We start from the raw sequence: 15,989 nt of genomic DNA on the forward strand, positions 1-15,989 counted from the left end.
TGTGAACTCTGAAAATGAAGTATATAGTATGTGACAGTATGTAACTGTATAATCAGCTATATAGGAAGTTACAAAAATAATATAAATGTACACTCTAAAAGAATATAAGGCATTAATCTTAAAATATCTCTGAATTTACAGATTCTGAGAATGAAGTAGCTCATAAGAAGCCTTGAGCTAATCAAGAGTATTTTTGAGTACACTGGGTATAAGATACTTACAGAAGAGTGATTAATACTGTTCCTCAGTGAGACTACACAAAAAGGTGAAATTACTTCCACATATTAGCCTTGAGAGTCTCCAGTTTAGAGCAGATGAGGAGATATTATAAAGATTTCAGTGTTTAAGATGTAAAATGGAGTACAAAGATTTGTTTAAAAGTCTGAAAGATTTGTTTTCTAAACAGTAAAGCACTGCCTTATGCAGTTGATGCTATGTTTTTTCAAAAGTTGAGAATTACAATAGAATTGCCTAAGCTTCAGATCTGAAAAATGACTGATAGAAGATGTCTGCTAAATGTCAAGGAAACAGTGTTTGTTCCACTGCTAGAATATTATTTTGGGTAATTGCAGAAGAATAAGTAATTAGAACAGAAAGCATGACGTTAAGTCTTTGAAGGGAAATCCTGGTCACAGAGAAATAAATAAAAATTTCCATTAGCTTTAATGAGCCAAGATTTCACTTTTGAAATTTAAAGTTTTGTTTTCAGTATTCCTTGATCTGATACAACACTTTTACTGCATTTATTTCTGATATGCTAATTACAATTATACATGTAATATTTTATATAAATATATATACACATGTATATGACACACACACAAATATACATATATATATACACACACAGATGCATACATATAATGAACCAGAAACCTGTATTGTTCTGGAAGGTGTATAAATCATGTGGGCAAATTAAACATGCGAATAATGTAGTCCCATATAAATCAGATCTTTGATGCTAGGTATGGTCTTATGTATGCATACATTGGAGCTCCTCTGCGGACAAAATCAGGTACGTGCGATCAATATTTTTCTCTTTAAAGTAAATCTAGATTTATAACAACAGTGATTCTGCAACAGAGGGATGTTCAGAACTCCACTGTAATTCTAAGAGTGCGGCGCTTTTCACTATGTTCATTCAAGAATGTAAGTATATTCACAAGAAAGGTCAAAAAAGGTTTACTGTTGAAGCTGAGTCTGTCACTCTTATCAAAAAGTTATGCACAGCAAATCTGTGCAGCTTGCCTTTTGATGTTTTGTCTGATAAAAACTGTTGTGAACATATCTTGAAAGAGATCATAAAATAATGCCCTTACATTGGCCTTTTAATTAACTGTGAATAATAACTCCACTGTTTTACAGTTCAATAACATAGCTTTTCAGTGGACGGTGTGCTAGGCTGATTGCCAGCTATGACAGTGTATTCAGAGAAGCATCCTCCACCCAAAAGTTCGGTGAAGGGAATAAGAGAAATCTTTTAAAGTTCCCATTTAATAATATATGCACTATGAAAAAACAGATTAAAAAGTAGGCAGAGAAGGAAGATGTGCAATTTTTAAGGTAGGCATTGCTGTTAAACACAAATTATTTCTGTTTTTTTTTAGTGTACATTCTGTGACAAATCAGAAATTGTTGAATACAGGCACTCTGTTTCCTTAATGGTACATCCTTGAATAAGACCCTGCATTCCCTTAATGAAAATGACTGAGAAAAGGCAACATTTTTGCTGGAGCTACTCTGTGGGCATGGTACAGTGTGGTTAACTTAAATTTCACAAAATAAAAGCAGTTAACGATAACTGCAGAAGTGAAAAGGGAAGCTTCTTGCCTGTCTGTGTGTCTCAGTGGCTGTACAGCACTCCCCTTCATACTCTGCTTTATAATGACGGTCAAGCAAGCAGCCACAAGCAACCAAATAAAAAACGTGTTTCTCTCTTTCCTCAGGAAAAAAGGAGTTAAGTAGTTTCCCCATGCTGTAAGAACTGGAAGACTCCAAAAGAGAAGGGTGAATTCCATGCTCCAAGACTGGTGGTAATACAGAACTTTGCAAGAAGTTATGTAAGTTAGAGCTCTGCAACACAAAAGTTAATATCAGATTAACTGCAAATGAATAATTTGAAATATTTCCTTGTCTTTTCTAGAGTGCTTGAATATTCCCAATTAAATAATGAGCTTTGGAAGGTATTCATCTCCCCAAGAGTGACAAAAGTTTCTGTAAACTTGACTTTAAGAAGTATTGCTGCAGGCAATGAAATCCATAAAGGCAAACAAAGCCCAGGAGATAGGTTACCTTCTGGCAGACTATTAGAAAACATTTTTTTAGCAACTTGCTACATTCTTCAAAATAATACAACTATTATTTTTAAATGGAAATATTTTCTGTTTGAAGTAGTATTTCAAAAAGCTTTGGGATCAGCACACCAGAGTAAGTCTTATTGCTAGTCCTGTTGAATGTGAATGCAGTATGGCTCAAATCTACAAGAACATAACCAGCTGTAGCTTGGGTTTTACACTGTCTGAGCTTGAAAGGTTTTTTGGTGATTTTTTGATTTTTTTTTTGATTTTTTTTTTTTTTTTTTTTTTTTTAGGAGGGGGATAGGTTCCATGAACTCTCAGACCAACTTTGGTTCTGAAGGTCTGGGAGACTGCAGAGCTTTTCTCTGCTTCAGACCAGTTCATTTGATGGTCCTTTATTAAAGGCCCTGCAAGTGGATATGGAGACGAGTCCTCCAAACTCTGTGGAAGACAAATGATGCTTTATTGCAGCATTTTCCTACAATGTTAACTTGAAAAGACAACTGAATGCAACTTTTCTGCTAGGAGAATCCAATTAGAATGGTACAATGCCTACCTCTAAGAAGAAAAGCTCTAAATATACTATATGAAAACTCCTATTTTATGAGTGGAACTACCTAATGTCACCATAGAGCTGAGAGAAAATGCGGACATCCGAAAAGGGCAGGCTGTGGTGAAGCAAGAGGTGTTACACTATACATGCTGTCCTGCTAGCTGATAGCCCACTGACAACTTGCAGTTGTCTATAAACAAATTTGTCACTTTCAGATTATAAGAAGGAACTTATAGATCTAGCTTCTTTAAAAAAATGCTAAAATAAGCTTGGAACAGTAATTTGAAATGTTGTATTCTGAACATTGTGACTTGTAGATTTTTTTAAATTTTATTATTCTAATAAACTGTCTGAATTTGTGAACTAGACATCTGATTGCTAAAAATACATTTTCCCCCACCCTACAAAAACAATTATGCACTTTCCACTAAACAGCTGCCTACTTCCAACATTCAACAGAGTACAGTGAGGAATGTGCATCTGACATGTAACATAGAAGATCTACAGGCAAAATTAAAGTTTCCTCATGTAAATTAAAAAAACAGATTATGGCATGAAATCTAACAGTATCTCTTTACAATCACATTAAGAAATTACTTGGCAGACTCTTAACTTCAGCCATTAAAATAATTATTCAATGTGAGAGAAACATGTAACAATTATATTTAACATTAGTTTGTCAGAACTTTCTCATTTATTCATTTCAATGACAATGCCTTTAAGAATAATATGATAGAGGAGTATCTTACCATGAAATATAGCAAGTGACAGCTTTAACCAGAGATTTTTGTTTTCTTTAGATGAATTACTGCAAATACTTTGCTATACCTGTTGTTAATTGTAGTGATTTAAAAAGTCTTACACTTTGATCCTGTACTCTTGGGATAGGGAGTACAGTAACTTCAGGACTGAGTTCTAGACATCTCCTGTTGTAAATCTATTTTGCATTGAGTTATATGGGGAAACCTTCAGAAATTCAATAGAAGTTTTTGACGTGAAGTCCTGACATCTTGTTTTGGGGGAAGTTTCTTTTGTAGGGCCAAAACAATGACAATGCTCGACTATGGGGATTTAAGAACTGTGTCCCGCAGATTAGACATCCCTACAAAGTAATAGCAAAAAAATGTGCTGCAATTATAAATAACATCTTAGACATGACGCAAGTGCCATGTATTTATTTTAGACGCAGCAAAGAATACAAATGAGTTTCTGCTAACAATTGGTATTCTAAAGTATTAAGTTTTCTATTTAGATGAAGTTTTCCCATTATGTCTCATTACTTCAGTCAGCATTTATGCCTTTTTCTTTTTTTAGGAGATATTCTACCAAAAATAAATAATTAAACCACAGATGAACTGTCAAAAGGGAACATTCATATTTTAACGCAACATTAACATTTTGGTAATTAACATGGCAGTTAATGCTTTTAGCAGATGTAACAACATTAGACTTGTAAATTTTAATTAAAGTTAATGGTTCACGATAGCTGTAGGGATCAGGCATCCTCTCTGGATACTGAAAACATGTCTAATGTGATTAGAAATACTAATTGAAGAAAAAAGGACTGCAATAGTAATGACTGTACTTCTTTATCCTACTAAATTATTACAAACCTGCAGCAACTTTTAAAAATATATTTGCAGGAGGAAGCTTGAAGAGTCAAATGCTCCCCTTGAAGACATTAAAAGGGGTCAAAAGAACATTGCAGACATTTTCTGTGTGTTAGAAGAGGGAAAATCATTAACTGAAAGCCACTGCTCCTTCCTTATCCTCCTGAGACCATATTCCCAAGAAATACTATAAAGTTATTTGGTTACATTTCACATCCCTTTTGGATTTAATTAGGAACTAATGTGTTAGTTTTAATTCCCTCAGAGGCTTTGAATTCCAATAGCAGGCAGGGAAACAGGACTGGCACTGGGAACTATGACTCAAGTGGACGTTTCTCAGTTTTAGTGCAAGTTAAGAGATTGGTAGTGAGTCCTTTTCACGGCTTGCTGATACATGAAACATTTTAATAAGCACAGGGAAAGGATTAGTTTTACTAAGGGTAATTACAAGCTGCTAGCCACCTATAAAATGCACTCCCATTTTATTGTAAAATGCCAACAATATTTATTTCACTTGTTCTGCGGATTTTTTTTCTCTAAAGCTGGCTCCAAAGTCTGCTGAAGTCAGTAGAAAAATTCTGCTGTCCTTAGTCTAGCAAAATTGCCACTGAAAATCAAGTTCTTTCTACTGGGAGTGCTGGCTAATAAAGATCAAACACTGGAAATTCAGTTTGCTTTTTTTGACTGACAATAGTTATTTTTACTATAAATACAGTTATTCCCCACTAGTGCTGTTAGCTCTGTTTCTGTCAACACCCTTCCAACATCATCATAAATTATTATTCATTTGCATTGCAGCACAGGCATAGGCTCCATTCTACCAGGCAAAGTGCAAAGACATGGTGAGAGACAATTCTTGTTTGGAAGAGTTGCACTCTAACCAGTTGTGACACAGGCTAAGAGAAAGGATGCTAGGAGAACGAATGCTGTTTCATCCTCATTTTATTTCTAGCTGAAAGGCTGGAACAAGAGATTAGGAAATTTGGTTAAGCTTATATGGAAAGACTGAATAAAGCTATTTGAATGAAATTTATCGAGTAACACTGGAATTCAGAATATTTGCAGAGGCTTATATTAGTCTCTGGGCAAAGAGCCTATGAGCAACGTATATACCTTTTTGTCTTGTATCGGGACTAAATGGTGTTTAACTAATCATGAACCTCAGGCTGCCTTTCTACAAAGGTGTACATTTTGTTGAATTCAGGTAAGATGATCTTGACTGTGCATTTTGAATAGCTGTCCAATTGTATCACCTGGTATGATACAGGGAATAACATAATACATTTGAATATGCACCTCCATGAGGGCTGTGGCTTCGTGATTTACTCGTGTGCTAAATAGCCAAGAAATGCTTTTATCTTACCTATCACTTTCCATTGGAAAATCCAATATATTTTACAAACTTTCTTCTACATTTTACCTGTGTTACTACATAAAAATAATCAGTTGCTTCTATGGATTCCTCAGGGATTCAACACTGTGAGTACAACGGTGTGGATGTCTGATCTACCCAAGGACTTAGTCAGGTGGGAGGGGAAATAAAAGTTACGGTTAAGGTTTCAGTGAATTTTTTAGACACTGCTTCTTCATTTCCTAGACACCAGTGAAGCTAATGTGATTCTGCATATGGGTTCATAAACATGGATACTTATTTTATTTGACTTAAAATGTAACAGCCGTGGATTTTCTTTAATAATTTACTGCGGTTTTGTTTTGTAGTTTTATAGTAATAATGACTCAAGCATAACACAATTTCTGGCAGCTATGACTTACTGAAGGAAAGGACAAACTTGACTGAATTTTCTCCTTTTTTTTTGGTTAAAATTCCCAGATCCAACAGCTAAGGCCCAGGTCTTCAGCTGTGTAAATCAGCATGACTCCACTGAAGTCTGAGCAGCTATGCTGACTTACACTAGCTAAGAATCTGGACCTCAGTGACACCAAATATACAGTTTATAGGTTTTATTGGCAAGTAGATGTTTATAGACTTGAAGGCAGTTTCTAATCCTGTGTTATATCGTAAACGCTACTGCCTTGGACAAACAGACAGAATAATTATTTGGAAGCTGAAAGGCTTACCCACTTCTGTAAGAGTTTCTTTTATATAAATATGTTTCTGTTCTTCTATGAAAGAACCTCATGCATGAAGGCTTATTGCCAGACACAAGTTAGGTAATTTCTACCACTGGAAAAACGTACTAGTAGTCAGATTCTGGCATTCAGAGCAGGGTAATCAATTAACTTACAAGGTGGAAAATAAAAAATATATAAAGGGAATACTTTCCAGTCACTGATTAGAGATTCATTGTCACAGTGTTACTGAGACCAAGAAATTTATAATGTTCAAAATGGATTGGACATGTAGATAGACATAGAGGAAGTCCTAGCAAAAATAATAATAAAAAAAAATCTTGAGAAGAACAGTAGCTTGATGTATAAGGGTTTATGATAAATATTTGTTACATAGGAACAACTGAGGTAAGATAGAATACAGACAAGTATGTCTGTTGCTGGGTTCTTGAACAGAGTCATTGCTATCAGTGGTAACTCGAGCATGGTACAAATGTCTCTCAACTGAATTTGAACTTGCTAGCTGGGTAGTCTATTATCGAAGTTTCTAAAATGAGGGAGAGTAGCCCTGCCCTCGAGGACCATAGGGAATGCTAGGACATACTGAGGGAAGATGTGGATGGGCTGGGGTGTAAAAAAAAAAAAAAACAAAAAACACCAAAAAACCAAAACAAACAAAAAAAACCCAACAAACCAAAAAACCCCTGAAGCCTGCTCATCTAGCTGCAGTGGAGTGGGACTCTGGGTGGGCAGAATAGCCTTTCCTGCACTGAGATCAGCCCGTGGTCAATTATTTGGTACCAAACTTTGTTTTTCTTTGTTACCAGTGAGCAAGCTAGTTTGGGCTTATTGCGATAACTATAGTAAACATACAAATATTTTCTTCCTTCAGTTAAACAAAAATATATGTATTATGATAATACATGGAAATGACAGTGTGATAGAGCAAAGGAAAATTTTGAAAGAGAGAAACATATTTTACTGTGATTATGAATATAGCACCAAATTTTAGGAAAAGCTATTGCACAGAGGACTTTTTTTTAATCTCAATTTCTAAGAACAAAATTAAGAGGCTAGTTGCACCATCAGGCATTGCCTTGCCAACCAAAACATTCAGGTTTAGAAATAGATCCATGGTTTCAGGCTGCTAATCATGTCGTAAAAGTTACATGGTCAGTGCTGTGGCAGGAGCGTGTACTGCCCACGCTGCTGCTGCAGGAAAACTGCCAGCTAATCGATAGAGCAAAACTGACCTCGGCTCCTTGGGAACGACAGTGCTGCGTCCGGGCCTCGCCGTGAGAGATCATCGTGAGTTCTGCTAGGAAGGGCAGTGCCTGGGAGAACACAACCACCTCCTGTCCAGCGGAGCACTCTCCTGCGTGGGTATTAGCTACAGAAACCACCAGCCGCTCTGAGGTGCCACTTTGATGCCCTTTGTGCCGAATCCTGAATGCAGCTTCACAAATTGCACAAGTTCTAAGTCATAAACATTAACTATAATAATTTCTATCCAAACAGCTCCTTTTAGGCTTCCTGCCAGGCCTAGGTATGCTCACTATGCTCACCAGTGCCTACTGGTGAAAATTCTCTTTTAACCTTTGTTGTTTGAATCTCCTATACCTCTGTCTTATTTTGTGTTATTTCAGTGATTTTGGCTGGATGAATGTCTTTTAGATTTTATGTTGGCAGTTTTCAATCTGGAAGTAGACTATAATTTTCAGTTTACTCCCACTTTTGGTGTCCATGCTCTGTTTTTCATAAATGGCAAAAGTTCTGTGTGTGACAAAAAAATTATGGAGGAATCTGAAACAGTGCATTCTATTAATAATGTTTTTGGGACCCTAAATGAAAGAAGGACTAAAGTATTTCTGTTTCAAAATATTGAATTAAAAATTTGGAACAATCAGCTTTTTGAATAATTATTGGTGGTGTAAAATAGACACAGTTAGCTACTTGTTCACTGACAACATTATACTAATTATTTCTTTGTGAAATTTTGCCATGTTTTTAGGTTCCTTAAGCTCAATATTCTCACACTTTTCTAGTCACTTGAAACTGAGCTGTCAGCCTTCAGGTTTAGAAGCCCTGTTTTAAATATGCAATTGCACAGTCAATCTCTAATGTTTAAAAATGTCAATATTTACATGAAAAAGAATACCTCCATTTTCATTAGAACACAGTTCATCTTTGTAAGAGGTGCACAAAGTGACCGCTGGAAAAAAGTGTAAAGCAATCCCATTCCTCAGTATTTGTTGTCTCGAAACAAATTATTTTTTGTTTCTCTTTATTATTTATAGAGAGTATGTAAACAGCAATGGACCCAGCACACATCTCTGAGGTTCTAGTAGAAACCTCCCGCCATTGTGGAACTGGATTATTTATTTCTACCTTTTTTCCCTATCTGAAATCAGTTGTTAGCTAAGTACTGGTCCTTTTCTCTTATTGCAAGGCAGCTTAATTTCGTGAAGAAGCTTTAGTGAAGATTTGTCAAGAAGTTTTTTTGAAATACAGGAATCTTATATCATCCAAGCTCACTGTTTCCACATACCTTTCCAAAAACTCTTACAGGTTTGTGTGGTATAAAAGGCTCCCCTGTAGGAATCTCTCATAATATCTACATAAGCAAACAATTTTTCTATCCTTATCTTTGTTGAATCCTTCTGTCTTTAAATCACGACCACTTATTGGCCCTGCAAAGTCTACAACAGCAGGCTTCCTGCTTCTGATGTGTTTGGAAGAGGTTTTAACAATAAAGTTTTATACCATTACCAACATTTTCCTTCAAACGCTTTTGGCCTGCCTTTTACAGTTTTACATTTAGCTTGCCAGAGGTTTTGCTATTTTCTGTTTTCCTCATCTGAACATAATTTTTTTTAGGAGTGCCTTTTTGTTTTTAATACTATCCTTTATTCTCATGTAGAGCTCTGCTAGTCTTTCAGAGGTCCTCTTACTGGCTTTGATAGATGATAGATACTTACTCAGAAATTCTCATACAGGTAATTTTCCTCTTTGGCTATTCCTTTTAATTTACTTTTAACAAACTTCTTTGATTTTATGTAGTCCTCTTTTCAACATTCACTGTTGCCATGGTAAATTTATTTGGCCTTTTCACTTCTACAAGGGTGTTGAATTTGAATATATTATGATCAAAATTCTGAAACGGTTCTTTGATACGGAAGTTCTGAAGCACATCTGGTGCCCTGCTTGGTCCAAATCAGGAGTTCTCCAAGCTCCTCTGATGAACTGCTCCATTTAATGATTTATGTTGTTTAAAAGCTTAAGTTCTGCATAAGGCCCTATCATAATATTTATCCAGTGCGAATATAATGTATCTCCCTCTTTACTCCTGCCTTCACAGCCTTTCTGATTTCCCCTACTATGTCACAGGCAGCTATCCTAGCCTTTTTATTGTTAGTAACAAAGATCCAGGATAGAGGGAAACTTGAAGCCTGAATGTTCAGGCTTCAAGGACTTAGAGCAGAGCAGTTGCTCCTTTTGATTAGTTTCCTGTAGTTTATTGATTTGAAGAACCTAAAGAATTGTTAACCAGTGAGCTGTTATGTTATGCTCCTACCTCTGTGACCCCAAAGACATCTATTCCCATCCTTCACTGTCCTAGTGAGCTCTTCTGCCTGAAAGTTTTAAAGTTTCGAAATCTATATTTTTCCTAAGTCTTAAGTTTATTCTGTTAATGAACATCTCAAGAATTGAGATGTACAGAGGCCTGGATAAGAGCGTAAAGCAAGTTAGGCATCATCCGGGCAGCAGGTCTCAACATTTGAGCTCTCGGTTGACTTCTATGTTGTTACCTAACAGTCCCTAGCTGCCTTTAAGTCCGGTAGCTTAGTCCTTGCAAAGGACACCATTTTCTAGTTCAGTGGCAATCCAAGCGTAACATTGCCATTCCAAATAATATCCTTTGTCATCATTTCATATTTTTGATAACCTTGAACCCTGGCCATATTTATAGGTTATATATATTCACAGATTTCAATTATACAAATTTCAATGATCAGAAAAAGACTGGTGGAGCTTTCTTAAATTAATATGGGTATGTAAATAGATTTATAATAGCAAGGCTAGTGAAGTGCAGCATCAGTTAACAAATCATGAGGTCCTCATTCCTTCTGCCTCTGGCCTGTTTGATTCCAGGTGTAGAGCATTTGCTGGCAACACCTTCAGAAGTTGGTAAGACTTAGGGAACAAGCCATTTTCTCCCTGTCAGATCCCTAATTCCAGCATGTCTTTGTCCATTTTCTTTAATCCTTTGCTAGCTGGTTAGGCAGTGTCCCCTCCAGCCTCCAAGAGAAGCATTTGCCAGAGATAAGCCTGCTCCTTAACAATCCCTAAGGCTACTGGATCTTCTGGAGCCTCTTCTGCCTTTCTGATTCTGTCTGATATAAAGGCTCCATTACAAGGAATACTAGGTGAATTTATGTAACTGAAAATGTGCACTGAAAAGCAAAGAAAAACATCCTTCTATAAATAAACATTTGTACAGCACAGGTCTGAAAACAATCTTCCGTGGTATGTGGAAGAGTTGTCACTTCGCAAATTTAAAATTAATGGGCACACTGTAGTTACATTTGTATTAAAGGCTTTTTGCCTGGTCATGATGATGGACTAATTAACTGAAGCAGCCTCTTCACTTTTAGGTTTTCTGATTCTCAGGCACCAAAAAGGAAATGGAAACAACTGTCCTCTAAGAAGTGTAAGGTTGGAATAGAGGAAAGAGAAGATGCTGCAGCAATTGGTAATGTCAGGCTAAAGTAGCCGTCGGATTCAGGCAACTAAACAGAGAAGTCAAAATATTATGGAAATGTACAGTGAAATAACAGCATGGAGAAAATCAAGAAAAAAGAATGAAAATAAGTAAGTGCAGCGAGTATAAAAATAGGATGAAAGACAAAAAAGCCCAATACAGTCAGATTAAGCAAAGGAAGACAGTGAGAAACCTACTGGGAAAAAAGGCAAGTAAGCTCTGGGTTATTCTCTTTTATGCATGAACGTAGAAAAAGCTTCAAATGCTACCTAGGTCTCCCCCAGTGATTGTGAACTGCTCATTTTCTGTCTGAGAGAATCTAGAAAAGAGCAATAGCTGGATATTATAGTAGTAATTGCCTTTACTTGCAAAAAAATGATACCTAGTAAGACTCGATATTTTGTGGTCAGCTACACGCCAAGTATCAATCCCTCCTTTTTCCATCACAGGTTTTGCAAATACATGACTGTCTCGCACAACTGAATTTCTGGTTGAGAATAAAGGGACTTTTGGAGATGGAAAACATTCAGTGGAATTACTGATTGTAATTCTTTTGAGTAACTTCTTAACATTATATGGCAGATCTATCAAGTTTTCACTCTTTGGTATGGGGGGAAACCTAAACTATTGCACGTTTTACAAGAAAACAATCCAGGGAATTCTTGTTCAAGAAACTGCTTTTGCAAGATAGTTTATCCATGAAAAAATAAAAAATTCTCTTAATCATGATTCCAATTTATTCTTTTGGACTGTACTTTTTAAAGAAATACAAAATGCACTTCAAAGGGGAAGATTACAGGGTATGTCTGATTCCACAGGCAGAGCGGTCACCTTGTCACTGTATTTGGCTACTGACATCAAATAACCCAATGCTAATAAAAAGGAAACGTGCAGAATGATTAATAAATGTGTTAACATCAGAGAAATGAGCGCCAACAAAAAACCCCTTTCCTTTCAAACTTCGTTAGCCTTTGTATCACTGAATACACTGCAGATTTCTCAAAGCTGAAAAGATTGCCTCAAAAGCAGACAGTATAATTTTGTACAGAGGGAGGTGAATAGACTTTTCCCAGACACACTGGCTCATTTCCTATGAGCCTATTTATTCTGCAAGAGACTTAAATCAAGTATAACTTTACCTGTTACAAGGGAAAAAAAACAAAACCCAACCCTTATGAGTGCTGAGACTTTGCTTTGGAAAAAATAAAGTACATCTAATTCAAGATAGTTTTAAACTACTGTTTTCTCACTGGAGTGCCAGAGATCTCTCTTTTACAGAGAGCTTCCACACCTGAGGAAGAAGCCATTTGATCACAATAATCCATAACCTTACTGGGGAAATTGTGGTCAGCTTTCATACTTTTTTCCCTATCGTTGGTTCTTAAGATCTCTGTTCTGTGAAGTTAATTGCTTTTTGTCATCCTGAAGCAGGCTAAACTTTCAGGAACCTGAAAAATACTAGTATTCTGGAATTCAGTATTTGTTATCTACTTAACCCCAGTGCCGTTGCAAAAGTAGAAGCTGGTGGGACTGGACTTATCAGGAGTCTGGTCTTTTTTGTTCCTGTCACTTTTTTTCCTCCGAGTACAGCAAAAAGGAGTTTGAGTCACCTCCAGCTGATATACTCAGTCAATACCTAATGTCTGGTAGATTGAGTATCACAATTTCTATACAAAATGAAAAGTACGTTGTTTGACATGCTGTGTTTGCCAAAGCAGACTGGGCCAAAGCCTTAGACCCGTGCTGTTCACTGGACTGCAGAAGAACCAGTCTCCGTTCTGGTTCAATACAGCCCTGAGCTTGCATTTCTCCTGCTCCCGTACACTTCTGGTTTTGCTAGGAGCGCGCTGCGCTTTCCGTAATTGCGGTATTACTGCAGTGCCTGCAGTGCCAGTGCAGATGAAGGCCCCATTGTGCTTAATAGTATAAATGTGCACCAGATGAATGGTCCCTGTCTCAAAACATTTACAAGCCACGTAGTTTTCAAACGAGCTGCAAATTCCCCCGCGTACACAGAGGCGGAGGGAGCTGGCCGGCGCTCCCCGCCGCCGGACGCACGCTGGCTTTATTAGCTGGTTGCCAGCCAAACCCTCGGCCGGAGCCTCCGCTGGCGTTCCGGGCCAGAGCCGTGCCCGGCAGCGCCGGCCACCCCGCGGGACGAGGCCGCCCGGCAGCGCGGGGCGGAGCGCGGCGGGGTCCCGGCTGCCCAGCGCCGGGCGGAAGCTCCTGCCGCCGCCCCACTCCCTCGCGCGGCTCCCGCCGCCCGGCAGGCAGGCAGGCAGGCAGGCAGGCAGGCAGGCAGGCGGCGGAGCGGGGGCCCGGCGGCCAGCAGTGGCTCTCGCCGCCGGCGGACCCCTCGCCTGCGGCCGGGAGGGAGGCGGCGGTGCGAGGCGGGGCCCGGCGGCCGCCCCGCCTCCCTCCTCGGGGATGCCGGGATGTTTACGGGCCCGGCAGGAGCAGCAGGGGGCGGAGAGGAGGTCGGGGCCGCTGCGGGTGCCCGAGCCGCCCGCCAGGAGCCCCGCTAGGCGCCCGCGGCCAGCTCCGGCCCGGCCCCGCGCCTGAGAAGCCGGGGAGGAGAGGAGGCCGGTTCCGGGCCCCCGCGGCAGGAGAAGGCGGAGCCAGGCTTCCCGGTGAGCGGGGCGGCGGCAGGGCCGCTGGGCGGGCGGCGTGGGGCCGGGGCCGTGGCGGGGGTCCCGGCAGCCGTGCCCGCTCTCCTGGAGGCGCTCCCCCCGCTGCTCGGCGCGGGCGGTTGCCGGCGATCCCGCCTCCCGCCGCCTCCTATTGGTCGCCGGGGCTCTCGCTCTCAGTGCCATTGGGCGCGGCAGCTGCCGCTCCGCCCGCCGCAGGGGGAGGGAGCGGTGTGGGTCTGGAAGTGAGAAACTTTCTGCGCCGCGCTGAGGGGGCGGGATGGCCGCGGCCGGCCCCGGCGGTGCCCGCGCCTCGCATCAGGCTGTCGCCACCTGCCCGGCGCCCCGCGGCCTGAGGGGCAGGGCGGGCCGCTGTGGGGGCGCCGGGGCTGTTGTGGTGGCGGTTGGGGAAGCGGCTCCCCGAGGGCTGATCTGGCGTTTCGGCCGGCGGCGGCTGGCTCCGCAGCGGAGCACGGCTGCCTCCGTCGAGAGACGAGCGGGCGGGCGAGGACGCTGCCCGGCGGCGGCCCGGTCTGGCCACCTCAGCGCGCCTCAGGCTGCCTGCGGCCTGGCCGCCGTGCCGCTCGCCGCGGCCCCCCGCGCCTCTGCCCCTGGCTGGGCTCTTCGGGTTAATACCGTCAGCGGAGCTTCTTTCCGTGATGTTTTTCGTCGTTTCCAGCTGGTTTCCTCCAGGCTCCTCTGCCCTCCTCTCACCTGGGAGGTTGGTGTCGGGCGGATGCTCCCTGGTGCAGCTGAGGGGGACAGCCCAGTCGGGAGGGTTTCACACAGCACTGAGTAAAAATAATGTCGTCACCGGGAGCCATGGCCCTGTTGGTAGTGAGTCGAGATAGCCCCGTCCCAGGTGGGAGCCTGCTGCCTCTGCCCCTCTCCCACCTGCCCGGGCAGCCGCCTCCGGCTGAGGGGAGCCGCCGTGGCCCTGGCACTGGCAGCGCCCGGGGCAGGCAGGAGGGCAGAGGGGGGTGCTTGGCCGTGTGGGCCCCTCTTGCAGGTGCCAGCGTTTCCTTGCCTCTACTCTTACCAGCCTCCCGTGACTGCTGGGTATGGCTGCTGGCCTTACCTCACCGGTTGGTGAGGCTCCCAGATGGTGGCAGCGCCAGTAGCTGTAGGAGGCTGTGAGGAACTGAGGCCTAGTGGGAAACGCTGGAAGTGAGGCATCCTCCATCTGTTGGGTGTTTTTTCTTTTTCTTGCCCCCCCCCCCCCCCCCCTTACCTTACAGAGCACCGGATCTCAGTTATACTAGTACTGGCCCTGAATTCCATTTTGTGTCCATGTGAGCTATACTTGCTTGGCTTTAGGATTCAGAAGTTCAGAATATTGTTCTTTGGGTGGAATGTGCTTTGTTTTGCTCTGTATTTTGTGAGGAGCATCATGACTTGAATGATAAAACTATTTAGGATGTTAAACCTACTTCTCATAAAAGATGATGAGGTATGTGTGCGTTAAATCACACAAATATTTGATTCTTGATATTGGAAAAAACTGTTTCTTAAATTTTTTCACTTCTTGCACGAACTGAATGGTAAACTTTTCTTTTGTCACCTTTGAGGTCATAGCACCGTTTTCTCAGATTGCAATGGCAGTGTCACTTCTCAGGAAAGGTCAAACATGCATAGTAATTTTGCTGAAGGTACTGAATATATTTCCTGTATAAAGTTGTATTACAAGCTTGATGTGCAGAAATTACAGTGAATGGTATGTTAATCTGTAAGGTAGACACTTTGGAAGAGTAGATGTCAAATGGATATTTGCAGCTCCACTACATCAGGAGGAATGAAGTTTAAAAATATTTTACTTTCAAGGCTATCTAGGAGAGAATTCAGTGTTGCAGTGCTGTAGAAATGTCTGCATTTGAAATCTTGGACTCAGGCTGTCTTGAGAGAGATAAAATGCAGTAGAAAACAGTCATTAGTTCATGGGCTATGAAAAACTTAGGCAGAGGAAGGAAAACTGTTTTGTGTTGTGGAAAGAGGGAAACTTACAAGCAATGTCCAACAGCTTTACAGTAAGAACTTAAAGCCCTGCAGGTTGGTTGATTTGTTTGTTTGTTT

General features: G+C 41.0%; 1 protein-coding gene and 1 long non-coding RNA gene across 2 annotated transcripts in view; both read left to right on the forward strand.

The window, feature by feature from the left end:
* Positions 1-2,205, forward strand: part of LOC127019315 (uncharacterized) — a 34,483-nt gene extending 32,278 nt beyond the window's left edge. Inside the window, exons 2-3 of the long non-coding RNA XR_007766889.1 lie at positions 1,947-2,060; positions 2,144-2,205. This is a non-coding gene — a long non-coding RNA (uncharacterized LOC127019315). The remainder of the gene's footprint in view (positions 1-1,946; positions 2,061-2,143) is intronic.
* An 11,655-nt stretch (positions 2,206-13,860) lies between these two features.
* Positions 13,861-15,989, forward strand: part of NEK7 (NIMA related kinase 7) — a 72,145-nt gene continuing 70,016 nt past the window's right edge. Inside the window, exon 1 of the mRNA XM_050900751.1 lies at positions 13,861-13,922. The gene's annotated coding sequence lies outside the window, so the exon portion shown is untranslated. The remainder of the gene's footprint in view (positions 13,923-15,989) is intronic.

This window comes from Gymnogyps californianus, chromosome 8 (genome assembly GCF_018139145.2).
Source record: "Gymnogyps californianus isolate 813 chromosome 8, ASM1813914v2, whole genome shotgun sequence".
Lineage (NCBI taxonomy): Eukaryota > Metazoa > Chordata > Aves > Accipitriformes > Cathartidae > Gymnogyps > Gymnogyps californianus.